General features: G+C 35.7%; 1 protein-coding gene across 3 annotated transcripts in view; it reads right to left on the bottom strand.

Moving 5' to 3' along the window:
- Positions 1-13,632, bottom strand: part of LOC124636240 (fasciclin-2) — a 107,207-nt gene that overhangs the window by 93,116 nt on the left and 459 nt on the right. The window lies entirely within an intron of this gene.

Here is a 13,632-nt window from a genome sequence, read left to right as displayed (position 1 = left end):
GATTCACATTCAATGCCAACACAAAATTAGATTACGTCTATTGATGTTGGAAACAGAAGACTAATTACAAAGCAAAGCCTTGTTTAACTAAGAACACTTAAACGTGTTTTATTTAAACAATCGTTAACTACCGTCGAATTTAGTATACCACTCGGCATTTTTATTGGTGCTTAGCTAGCATATCTATCTTGTAGAAATGTTAAAGTTTCAGGAACTTTACTCCCTCAGGATGTTCCTAATTGCGGTGTCTCGTTGAAACGTCGTAAACAACCGCTTGATGACACATTAAGCACGCCTCAGTTTTACTTAAAAACATATAAAACTTTATGAGTACTAATGGAGTAAATAAGTTTTTATTACAAGCCGCGGCCGTTACGGAAAGCTGTAAATTTATATTGAAAGAAACTTCTGAAGAACTTTATTGGTAATCATATCGTGAAATATGTATTGGTTAACAATGGTGATGGTGATCTGAGTCATCTTATAAATTGCAAAATCTAATTTATGACAGAATCACTCGATCCAACTTGATAATGTGTAAAGATGTCAATGAATCAAAAAGTCCATTGATAAAAATAATAAAACCTACCACAACATTTACTCTATAAATAATTCACAATAGAAATACTGAAGTGCGCAAGAAACCAAGGACAAACAGTACATAGTGAGGTATTTATAGTTTCAGCTGTTAGGCAACAGAAACTCGATCAATATTGTATCGGTGTAATTACTCAACTATTACAAGCTACCGTTAGTTACTCCACGGACAAAAACTGAAAGCTAAAACCTAGTTTTTTAGCCCCTGTAGTTTTTCTTCGGTGACGGCTTAGAATTCTGTTACGTTACCGGCTTTTATTTTATCTCCTCAGAATAAAATCCCAGCCTATTTTTGTACATCGGCACTGGTTTAAATAATATAATCTCTTATAAAAACTTTATCCCAAAAGGGATTGAAAGCTTACATATTTTTACAATTTTAGTAAAAGTTATTTAACAAAAATGGAAATCGGAATTTTGTGTCCAAAGTATATCCGTCAGTGCATTCCACACTAAATGCAGAATGGCGTTAATTTGTAAAATTGTGAGCACTTGTTTTATTCACTGCTGTATTTCAGGCGCGAAAAGCGTAGTTAATATATTTTAATGATGATATACTGTTTTTCATACATGCATTTCATTTAGATTTATGGACTATTATTTTCAGCATGACTCAGGCAGTCACAGTTTCGTAAAATTAATATTGCACAATTATGTCTGTATGACTTATAATAATTGCAGTTTTCTTCGTTTAACTGAGATTAATTATTTTGGATCCCAAAAATAAATAACCTAACTCTTCGCTCTTTAGCATTGATTGAATATGTTAACGTAACTCAACTCTATTCCTTATTCACGATTAAATAAAAGGATTCAAAAGAGCATGACGAACATTTTTTCCCTCAATGAGAAAAATATTATTTCATCGCAAAAGGGTCTCACTGAACGAGTTATGCTACGAGCAATTGAACACATTAATTTTAATACAAGACAAAGACAAGTGGGCCCCATTAATATTTATGAAGGCTGACAACCCCCTTATCACGGCTGTGACTAACCTTCATTGTTGTTAGACTAATTACTTTTAGCTAAACAATTTTTGATTTGATTGAAAAGGGAAGGTTTCGGACTGTCACTTTACTTTATTTGAAACATTCTGACGCAAGGATCTATTTTGAGCCCAACTTAGTTTTGAAACAAAAAACTTTTATCTCAAAGATTTAATGAAGCGCTCTAAACTAATTACAACATCGTTTATAGAGAAATAATTGCAGTAGAGTAATCCATTTCTTAACAAATTGCTGGGAAAATATTTAATGTAGCCATTAACAAGTTCGTTACGTAAACGGTCATCAAACTCAGACTCGGTCGGATTTCAAGCGAACAACTACCTCGTAAGTGTAACGACTTCATAGCATCATCAAATGACTCGTCCAAGTTATAACCCTTTCAGTGTAACCTACTTACGGACTACACAAGTACTTATGACCACTCGAGGAAAGTTCTGGAACCTGCTGGAAACGGTGGGTCATTACCCGGGCATTAAGCATCGGGGTAAGCCGGGTCGAGTAGCTATCAGTTGGCATGGGGCCAAAGTAGCATTCATTCGATGACGTCACAGCCGTAAAGGCGAACCAGCCAGTGCTACCGAAACCACTGAAACTGCTAATAAAATGCCTAAGCACTTGACCACACGATGCACCATGTAGGTTGGGCATGAAAATAATGTGGTTGACCGTAATAGTTTTCTTAGGAGATAATGGCCTAGTATCTGTTTTCCTTATTTATGATGTTTCCTTGCGGTATTATGGTAAAAATGTAAATCAGGACCTGTTGCTTGCTTGTTTACCAAGCTTACACTAGATAGCCATGTAGTACATATGTTGCTGTACGCTCATGTTTTACCTATCTTGACCAACTTTAATATTTTTGTATTTAAAACACTAAATTTTAATAAAAGCATAGAGGTAACTAAATAATGTATATATGTATACTATGAGTATTAAAACCGATTAGAAAGGCAACCGAAGAAATCCAGAAAAAAATACAGCAATACGCATTAACAGTCAATCAGAGAGAAAATTCTACGTTAGATATAATATCGGGTCTAGTTCAAACCGAGCCACACAAAAGCATCTCAATAATCGGTCCTCGAGGCCGTGCGAAAATAACATATGATATCCCAATCCTTTCCAAATTCACCGGGTAGTAAATATTGCGATGTTCCATAAATACAGGTAAATAAAACGTACAAAGACTTGGTTTCCATGACCTTGTACCGGTTTCCTGTTCAACGGTCGCCTCACACAACCTTTGAGTTCCATCTAGCGTGGTTAATGTGAAATCCTTTTTGCATTCCTCGCTTCATAAAGCGTAATGTGGAAAGTAGCAGTTGCTGAATTAGATTTTTTCCTCCAGATAACATTTGCATGAAATTTTATGAGTATAGTCCTGTCCCTCCAGGATTTTTTACTGATGAATATAAAAAGGTATTTTTCTTGGACCCCAAGTCGTTTTCTCGGCTCAGATTACGCCATATAACGTCTGTTCAAAGATTCTGAATAAAAGAGATTTTAACTTCATTATAATTCAGAAGATGTAGACTTAAAGCATGAAAAATGAACAGACTTTTAATAAAACACATACACAAATCCAAGTGGTAAAAATACTCAAAAGATCAATATCAAATCAAAGAAACTACAAAGGAGGCAAGAACTCATTCAGTCCAAGTAACAACCGAACTTCTTATCAAGATGAAGACGTTAGCCACTCGTATCAAGCGCAGGCGTTTAATATCGAACATTAAACGGGCCCTCTCTTCCTGCTCGCCTAATGTTGCACCGATTGGTACTCCAACCACGGTTATCACACCACTTATGATCCAAAATAGCCACATAAAGATACCAATGAATCATTACTGTGCTATAAGAGATAATGTGAAAGTACTTGAATTATTCCGTTTCTGTATCAATGAGAGCGAATTGTTTTATCGGAATGCATTCCCGGGGTATGCGTCGGATTGTTTGTTGTGAAGTAATGTAACATCGATTCTTTCTTTTGTATTGTGAAAGGTTGTTATTGTCAATGATGGCTAATCCTGCTTTGTTATTACTGTTAGTCATGTGATCATCATTTGAATTTTTATTTTGGTTAGTAGATCAAGTTCATTCAATTTCCCCCGGTTAATTTAAAACATACCAAACCTTCAAGATTACTTTAATTTCCACAAATATTTCTTAAGAAAGTTAAAGCTTAAGCAATTCCAGACTTAGTTTCAGAGTCCATTTACACAAGGCCGCGTCAAGGGAGAAGTTATGATGACCGACTACTGTCTCGAGTCCACTTCGGCTGCGACTTGCTTGTCTCAAAGTTATCAAGTCATAATACCGCAAACAAGTGAACTCTATTAAGTGCTGCCATCATAACGTTTACGAATGGAATGGCTTTTGTACCTTCAACGATGTCCATAAATCATTCACATTTTACTTTGTTTTGTAGTTACTTTTTAGGATCATCTAGGATATGACCTCAGTAAACCGTCCCATTCATAAAGCGACCTTTCTGCGGTACGTAAGATTTTATTACGGATCTTGAAGAGGCTTTTACCTTTGGGATTACGGAGGCACAATTTCATATGAATAAATAACAGTCTCTCTACAGTTAAAAGAAGCTGGGAACAGAGATATTATTCTTTCTAATAAAAGCATTCCTATGGGCGTGAATAAAAAACATAAGTGCAAGTGAAAACTTCATAAATACCTTCCAAAAACTAGAGCGTCACTCACTTTATTTAGACTGGCGTGCAAGACTTTCATTTTTAGCATCGAATATTACATGAAGACGTCTTATGCTTGACGAAATATGGTAATTAAAGACATGCGAAACGAAGCCCTAACAAGGTGTGGAAATCGAGACGTACGTATTCACGAACATTGTTTAATAGAATAAACTGACTTATAACGGCCAGTGTTCACGGGCCGAGGCAGAGATCTTAAGCAGATAGTGAAGTTCGCTCGGAATCATTAACATTGTACAATTATACGGGAACAACAATTGTGGGAAACAGTTACGAGAATGAAATTCGTGTCTGTGTGTGGGAAATAAAATGCAAATTATTGCATTTCTCTGGCTCCCGGGTTGGCGAGCGCCCTTTTTTCGCGCTCTTTTTATCTTCTGACTGCCATAGTTTTAAACAGATGGTAAGCTTTGTTGAATTATTCAGCTTTTTTGCATGACAACCGAATGGCTTTACTTCCTATTGTACTTTTGATTTTCCTTTGTTTATTAACTTAATTAGTTTTTGTTGTTACGGTTGATTAAACCAACATAGGTTAGGTAACCATTATTCTTTACGCCAATAGTCATGTACAAAATTGTACAATTGAATATATTTAACCATGCTTACATATTTACATATTATCATATACAGAGTACGAGGCCATCAGTATATAAATAATATTTATCTCCAGCACATACATATAAAGTACGAAAAAACAATAGGTGGCAAGTAGGACAGTTTTGCACAAAGTCTTGTGAACCCGCGTCACTGCGCCTTGACCCAGCGTGCACTTCGCCTGAGACAATTTAGATCTCAAATCAAATCTACCTCCATTTTCCTACTTTCGACTGTATCCCATTTTCGTTTTACTTTTGAACTGAAATAGGTATTCTTTGTTTTGTTTTGGACTTTACAAAAAGACAGCTGTTTAGTGACACTACAATTATAAGTGCTTGAATGATACTAATTTAATAGCGTTATTGAGTGAATCCTCAAAAATATGAATAATATGTTAACTGATGAAGGTTATTTTTTAAGGCTGTAAAGAACAAATATGTATACTTTTTGTTTTAAATAAATCATGGTTAATGTTTCCGCTATCACAAGAAATATTCAAACGTGAATCACTATACTATTTTTAGCAGTTTATTTACTGTACAACAAATTTATTTATTTATATTCAAATAGTTGATGATTGATGATCTAATAATAATAAGTAATAACACTTTCAACCAAACCTTTACCCATATAAGAAATCATATATGTACATAAATTATAATGCCACTTTTATTTCAAGATAATTATCGAGGATAATAATATCAGCAGTGTGTGTTACCATCTTCCCACTGCATATCATATTAATTGGATCATCAATTTAACAAGCCACAATTTGCTGTCTCTAATAAATAACAACTTGTTAATGGCCTACGATAAAATATGCATAAATTACTTATGCATTTATTGCTTAATAATAATTTCCAATACTGCAATAGCAGATCTAATGAGCTCCTTGAAAATAGCAACAAAAAACTAAGGCGTCAATAATTATTTTTACAAAACACCATCACCAATTGATTCCACTGTAAGAAACAGCTACACAAAATGATCTATGCCGTTCACCGTTAATCCTAAGCATTTTAACTTTAAAATACATTGAAACAACGTAAGTCTAGCCGTTTCGCTTTCTGGTGTTACACGAGCACTACCGTTAAATGTCTTTAACGGTCTACCTGCTCACCGTGCGAAGATCGTGAACAACTGCCGATTTCAAGTCGTTGGGAAGATGCATGGTGAAAAAAATGGAAAAATAAATATGGTGTGTTCAAAAGGCAGGTTGCGAAAAACTTGTAAAACGTGTGTGGGGTGAATATGGCACTCTGTCGCTCCGTCAAGGCCCACGGTCCCGGACGGCCGTCACTCGTCTCTCCGACACGCTCTGTTTCAAACATTGTACCGCACAAACCCGTTGTCTTTGATGTTTTAAACGTTGAACAAGCACGCGCTCAGTATCATCAAACCAATTGTACAATGGAGGTTTTATTTCTATAAGCCCGCTGTGGTCATTTCAAACAATTTACGAAGTCATAACATTGCATGTGACATCTTTATAGTCATGACATGATTCGCTGTTCGACTATCTAAACTCTGAATTGGTTAAGTAATGGTGACAGCTTGAACTGTTCTGTTAGTTTTATGGTTTGTCCATACTAAGTACTTGTTAGAAGTTGGAACTACTGGTTTTATCATCTTCGTTATGATGCTGTCATCGATAAGAATCTGGGTAAAAATGACTTTCAAACACATGAAACAGCGGGCCTTATACCAGCTGGTTTAAAGATATCCATAAATTATACCTGTTAGATGCTCAATTAAATAAACGTTCAATCAAAAACGAATTAACAACTTCATCATCTCGCCACAATATCCGGACCATCGCATGTTATCCGAATTCACACATTACGAGCATCCGTCAAAACAGTGATTCATTAATATGCTTATTGGTACATGATTGATACGACTCATTTCCACCAATACGTCTACAAGTATCAATTAGGTTGAATCATAAGAATGTTGAAATACCAAACTTTATGATGTACTAGTTTTTTCCCGCCGTTTCAATAGTCGCGGAAATCATATCCCATCCCCGGATAAAATAGGACCCGGGCTAGGTTACCCGGGGAAAGTGTAGGTTCCCAGCAGTAAAAGAATATTTAAAATCAGTTCATTAGTTTCGGAGCCTTTTTCTTAAATATTATTATAGATAAGAAGTACTGACAGCACAACTCGATTGATTTAGGACACTCAAATCATACAAATTGACCTGAAAGGGGTTCACCAGACAATAACGAGGACTGTCTATATTAAGGGCTGCTATCCGTTAAGGGTTTTCCAGGTATTTGACCTTTGGAGAAGACTCGCCTCATTATTTTGATAGTGCTCTGGCAAAACCCTGATGTAAACAATGGACTTGTTATAAGTAGTCGTCCAAAGATAATCTATACTAATATTATAAAGGAAAACTTTGTTTGTTTGTTTGTTTGGTTGTAATGAATAGGCTCAAAAACTACCGGACCGTTTTTAAAAATTCTTTCACCATTAGAAAGCTACATTATCCACGAGTAACATAGGCTATATTTTATCCCGGTACGGGCAGTAGTTACCACGGGACGCGGGTAAAACCGCGGGAAAACGGCTAGTCAATAATATAAACGATGCATGTGTTGCACAAAACGCTAAAATGTTTTTGGATTGATCAGAGAAAAAATGGCAATACCCTTCAAATATCTGCTGTATGCATCGTTTTAGGTAGGTGATGATAGCCCTACTAAAGATACGCTTTGACATTTGCTCTTGATGCTATTGCTTTTTGTCTCTAAAACATAGCCCACAAAGGCCATAACGCTATAGGAATTTATAGCTTTCTAATGATAGGTACATACTGCAAACACTTCATGATATTGTACGCGCATTTTAGTACTCTCGTCACAATTCTTGGTCTTAAAATGAAATCAAGGGAAGGCCTATAAGTACATCAAACAAAGCCTGCCGTGAACTAAATGACGAAAATAGTTGATACTCTAACCTTTAACAGCGATATTTTCATGCTAATTTGGTACGTTATTTCCAGAGTTTGAGTTATTTCCAAGCAAGAATAGGCCTTTATCTCTCTGAAGCTATCATGCAAAAATATACAATGATATTGTGCAAATCTCACTGTAAATACTGTAAATCAATTGTAAGCAGCTAAATTATGTAAATCTAGTTGAGTAAATAATTGTGTAAATGCATGAGCCTCTTCACCTTCCAATATAACGGTGTTATTCTGTTACGTTATGTAATAACACTGTAAGATATTACTTAGGCACAAATTCTGTAAACTTTCAAACAAAACCAGAATAGAAATAGGTACAATCTAGATCATAAGACAGATTTCAATGAACCCAGACGACCTCCTCCGGATTAGTCTAGCGATATAAGCGAATTATTGAGAGCAATCAGTCCATTCAGCGGTGATGGAAGCACTATTGCAAAAATTTTCAATCGCCATCTTCTCACATACTACTGATTATTTTCAGTTGATTTTAAACATAATATTAAGGTTGTTAATACAGCCACATGAAATGATGAAACTACAATTAAAAAATGTGTAACTTTTGAAGATAGACCGTTACTTGACTTCATAACTCATTTGCACTTCCGTGGCGCTAGACCATTAGAAGAACTTAAAACGAGAGCATCAATTAAAACTCCTCAAACCATGAACGAATGATAGTGATATTCTTGAAAAGAAATCTAAAATTATGACATCAAAATTGGTCACACCTCCGATCTTGACAAAGGGAAATCAGTCTACCATGAAACGCCAGCGATGACAAAAAGGCAACACAAACCATGGCTCTGGCTGTTAGAATACGAGACACGATTTCAGTTTTAGTTCGTAGTACACTGACTTATTTGCAACACGACCTATCGTAACCTCGGGATAAAAACTGCAATTGAATGACGAACGATTCGGTTATTCCGCTCCCAACTTTCATGGTGGACCTCTGAACCTTGAATCGAACATGAACAAATTAGAAAGCATTGCTTTTACTCTTCACAATTGAGCTGGTAGATGCTTACCTCTTTCGTTCATGTTATTATGCAAGTATAACGAATTAAAAATATTTAAAGCAAAGGCAGAACTAATTGTTGGGGTTTTCGTAACAGTAAGTTGTAACGGTCTGTGACGTATCAGTTTATGTGTTTTGTGTGATTTTATTTGAATAAGCTGTACCTACTTTGAATGGGTAAAATGGGTTCTCATCGATTTTGACATGGTATGGAGCAATGTTTAAAACTCCAACCAATTAGAACACCAAACATAAACGAAAATATTTTATCAATCCCACGCCCATATTTTATATCTGTTCGAAGAATGATTGTGACGAAAATAATTATAGATCCATCAATATCGTAGTCTAGCCTTCATACTAATATCCTTATCTATAATGTAAGTACTGAATGAACTAACGTATTTGGTTGCGAAACTATACAAGAGTTTTTTTAGGATTGTTAAACAGAGCAAAAATACAGGCTATTAAAATGCCGCCGAATTATTTTTCAATCAAGTAAGACACAAAAACTTAACCTCTTAAGACCCGTAAGTTCTTGCAATGCCAAAAATCTTCTTCTCAATACCAAATAGGCTGTAGCGGACAAAAACATTTCATACGGCATTCCTTCGTAAGGTAATGTTGCGAAAATCGTCAGGGCGACATCCCGTCGTCGGAACCGGTCCGGCCCACCGGTTTTATCAACTCAACGACCACACGAAAGCGATATCGACGAGATGCTTAAGGAAACGGAAACACATATCCTGGAAAATTGAAGACAGTAGAGCCTAAGAAATGAAACTTGTATTGAGAAAACTATTGATAAATAATTAGTTTTTTTCTTTCTTAATTTTATATAATGGTTATCATGTGATAATGATATTTTTATTTGACTTGTTTTGTATACATTCTGGTTCTTCAAACCTTACAGACAGACATGTGTTGCTGGGGAGTTTGTTGCGCCACTTCTTCCCAGCAAAAACACATAGGAAGTGGTGAAGGGCGGGCGTTTTGGGGGCTGTCTTTTGTTTTTGACGTTCGAAAAGTGCTGATTTATCAGCCTAATTTGAATAAACGATTTTGAGTTTGAGTTTGAGTTTGAGTGGATCTAGTTACATTGTAGCGACATTGTATGTACCCTTTTTATATTGGTTATTCATCATTAACAAAGAAAACAAAAATAAACATCGTTTGGCTCTCGGCTCTCGACGTATCGTTATAACATCATCTAAAATGTTAAGTTGTACAATCACCTTGAGCTCGTTATATAATACATTAAGTTGACATCACTCAGTTAGCCTTGAACTTCCTTTATGGCGAATTCATAAGTCAAATTACTTGATTTGACCGTCATAGTTGATTCTTGTCCATATTTCTATATCTTAACAGTCTTCATATTGCTTCCCTCATATCATTATTATCATTGACACCCTCTTCCCGCTGCACTGCAGTACTTTAATCAGTTTGTTTTATTTATTTCTCTTTGAGGAAATTCATACCTTCCACACCTACATTCAATGAATTATAAAAAACTTTACTTCAAAATATTTCCTTCAAGATAAGTTTCACGACAGCTGAGATTAGCGTGACAATACAGGGTGTCCACAAAAACTTGCTCATTACTCGAGCGTCCGTTTTTGCATTGAATTAGATGCCTTATCTGGGACGGATTACGTCGAATGCGTCCCAGATAGGGAAGCACCTGTACTAGATTAGATAAGCCTTATCAATTGATGACATAGCCCAGAAACGTGCTGGCCGGTTGTAGCATAAACGTGTATTGTTTACTTAATGACTAGCTTATGTATTCATGATCGAACACGAATTGTAATTCAACGGTCTTGTATATGAACATGAACGTTTTGTGAGATTTAGCTGTGGTTGTCTGTATTTGCTTAGATGTCTGGACCTCTTTGAAATCATCGATGTACCTATTAAGATTGTTTTTTCTCAGCCGTGACTATTTTCTCCACCATCATATTACTTCTTTTTGTTCTCAGTTCAATACTCTTCACTACTTTCTTCCACTAACGCAAAGCAATAAGTTACCAGTTATGACAGTTACGTATAACGTTCTAGGAAAACTATCTGATGTTCGTTAGGCCAGGCTTACGATGTCACGTAACGCAGGGCAATTTGACGTGTTAGTCCGAGTTCACATGATTCATCAAGATGACCCACATCACGCCTCCATACAGTTACACATAAAATAACTTCATCTACTAACACGTGTGTTGATGTGAAAATTGTTTTAGTAAACGTGACTTTTCTAAATGCCGTTACATACGGCAAACTCACAGAAGATATAAAGACGTTGTTAAAATTATGACGACTAAATAATGTTACAGTAACAGTGTTGCACAATCAGAAATGCATTAGATCCCAAGTTGCTATTTGCGTCCAGGAAGCTCCAGTAGCCGATATAATCCTGAGAGCTAAATTCATATTAGCTCCAGAATGCACCCACTAAAATAATCTAAGGAAGTTACGGACTACTTCCAATAAATGCTTGTATTGACAGAAATATTGAGACGGATATTCATCCTGACGGGGATATGGGATGCATTATTATTTCAAAGCACTAGTTTGATCATTGTTTGTAGAGATGTATTTTCGAATAGCATCCGATAACTGTAACTTGTTCGATTTCAGGCTACTCTTGCTCATCGTGTATTCAATTTTATGTCACAACGACAAGGAGTTAGCCTTTTGCTATTTATTGAGCTCAATTAACCAAAAACCGCGATCTCCTAACAAATTCAAGAGCTCATCATCTCCTGCTGTGTCCCATAAGACCTGTTTTACTTATTACTTCCGTAGCATCTGAAATATAAAGTAATATCGCCGTATCTTATTGCTAGTCATAATCACAAACGGTCATGACCGTGGAAAGTGCCGTCAACATGCCATTACAGCGGTCTCGCTGCGTTAACAGGCTTAAATGACGAAGGGTAATGACACGGCAGATGCTTAGAATTTGTATGAATTGTATTCCATGTGTAGATAAGGAGATAATAGTTTCAATAGCTCGTGAGGCCTAATGAAGCACGCCCTCGGCCAATATATAACTCGCCAGTAATCTCCGGGATAGCAGCCTCTTTATAATATTCTCGATACTGGTTTATCTGAAGTGCAATTCCTGCGCAATATCTTCGGACCATAGTTTGCTAACTTAATAATCATTAAAACAGATAAGTAATGAAAGCTCTCACGATGCGATGCGATGCCAGGTTATTGATCCTGGGAATATGCTGTTGCCATCAACAACACGGAATCAAAAATATAATTTTCATCTCTGCAGAGTTGAAAATTCAAATAATTAATTATCGTTTCAGTAATGCACTTGATCTCATCTGCAAAATTAATCGTTTAATCGTACTGGAATGCAGTTCGACACAAAATTGGAAGGTTGGTTGGTAATGACAATGATGTTTTACAATATCATTCCCATTCATCATTATGGAATTTGGGTATATATCTGCGTAGGATTTTTCTTGTGTTGCATGGCTAACATGATGGTACTGCTATACCTATATGCAACAAAGAATGTAGCTAGTTATGTATTGTAATGTAGCCAGTATTGCGTATTTTATGTTCATTCATAAATCGGTCCTATGAGACCAAAAAATGTATTTGCCCTTCAAATTACGAGGGACGACTGTTTTACCGCAATACAAAGTTATCCAGATTGATTGCGGAATATAAGAAGGAGGGGGAGAATTACTGCCAATTTTATTTAATGCAAAAAAGGCCCCAGAATCTGTACTAGCATCAATTGTTCTAAACGATCCAAGAACTATAAATTATGAAGCTGGATTCGGCTTAAAAAGGCGCCCGAATATAGATTCCCGATTGATCGATTCGTTCCGATGTGAAAGAAACGGTTGAATACACAGTGATACGCTTTGAACAAATGTGGCATAATTTGTAATTATTCCTGGAAAGACGGCTTCGTGGTGGCCACCTGTTCAATATCTAACGGGCTACAACGATTTTTGCACAACTAGGCCTTGGCTTGTCGCTAATCGTCACGTTCGACAATCCACTGAAGTTTCTAATTGTTTTCGCTTTGGATCTAGGTGAATCATTAGTGTTCGCTTCTCGAGTTAATTGATCAACCAGTGAAGAATATGATAATTATTTGAAAGTTTTTTATATCATACCTATATTTAATGTGAATTTAAATACATACATGACACACAGACGCTGCATAAAAATGCAGTTTGCTAATTTTCATTATCTTCGATATCTTCAGTGAGATAGTCGTTTTACTTGATAGTTCTCTTATTAGAAATCGTTTAACTTGTACTTTCTTAGCCTTAAGAACTAATCGTTTTTCTCTGAGAGTAACTAATTACGACTTAACGTTCTATGTAATTTTACCCGCTTCAATGTTAATTAATTTTGTGTTATAAACTCTCAAGATAAAAAAGTTACCAAATACTTTGAAATTTCGGTTGCAGTAAATTGAATTTGTATTGCACAAAAAAAACTTATTATAAATCATCAAAACATAACCTCAAAATAAACTTGTTTGAATGAATCACACTCCAATGCATTGCCAACATAAGAAAAAAAATGTTATCAACTTTGATAAAACTTATTTTTTACTTTATCATCAACAGTCTCTCTAAAAAATCCTTCCATTTGGATACCTGTATGAACTTAAAGTGACTCTTTAACTATAAACTGAATGAAAACAAAGAATAACCGATGTAGTAG

This window comes from Helicoverpa zea, chromosome 14 (genome assembly GCF_022581195.2).
Source record: "Helicoverpa zea isolate HzStark_Cry1AcR chromosome 14, ilHelZeax1.1, whole genome shotgun sequence".
Taxonomy (NCBI): Eukaryota; Metazoa; Arthropoda; class Insecta; order Lepidoptera; family Noctuidae; genus Helicoverpa; species Helicoverpa zea.
The sequence above is the reverse complement of the archived record's forward strand: the minus strand, read 5'-3'. Positions and strand labels throughout refer to the sequence as shown.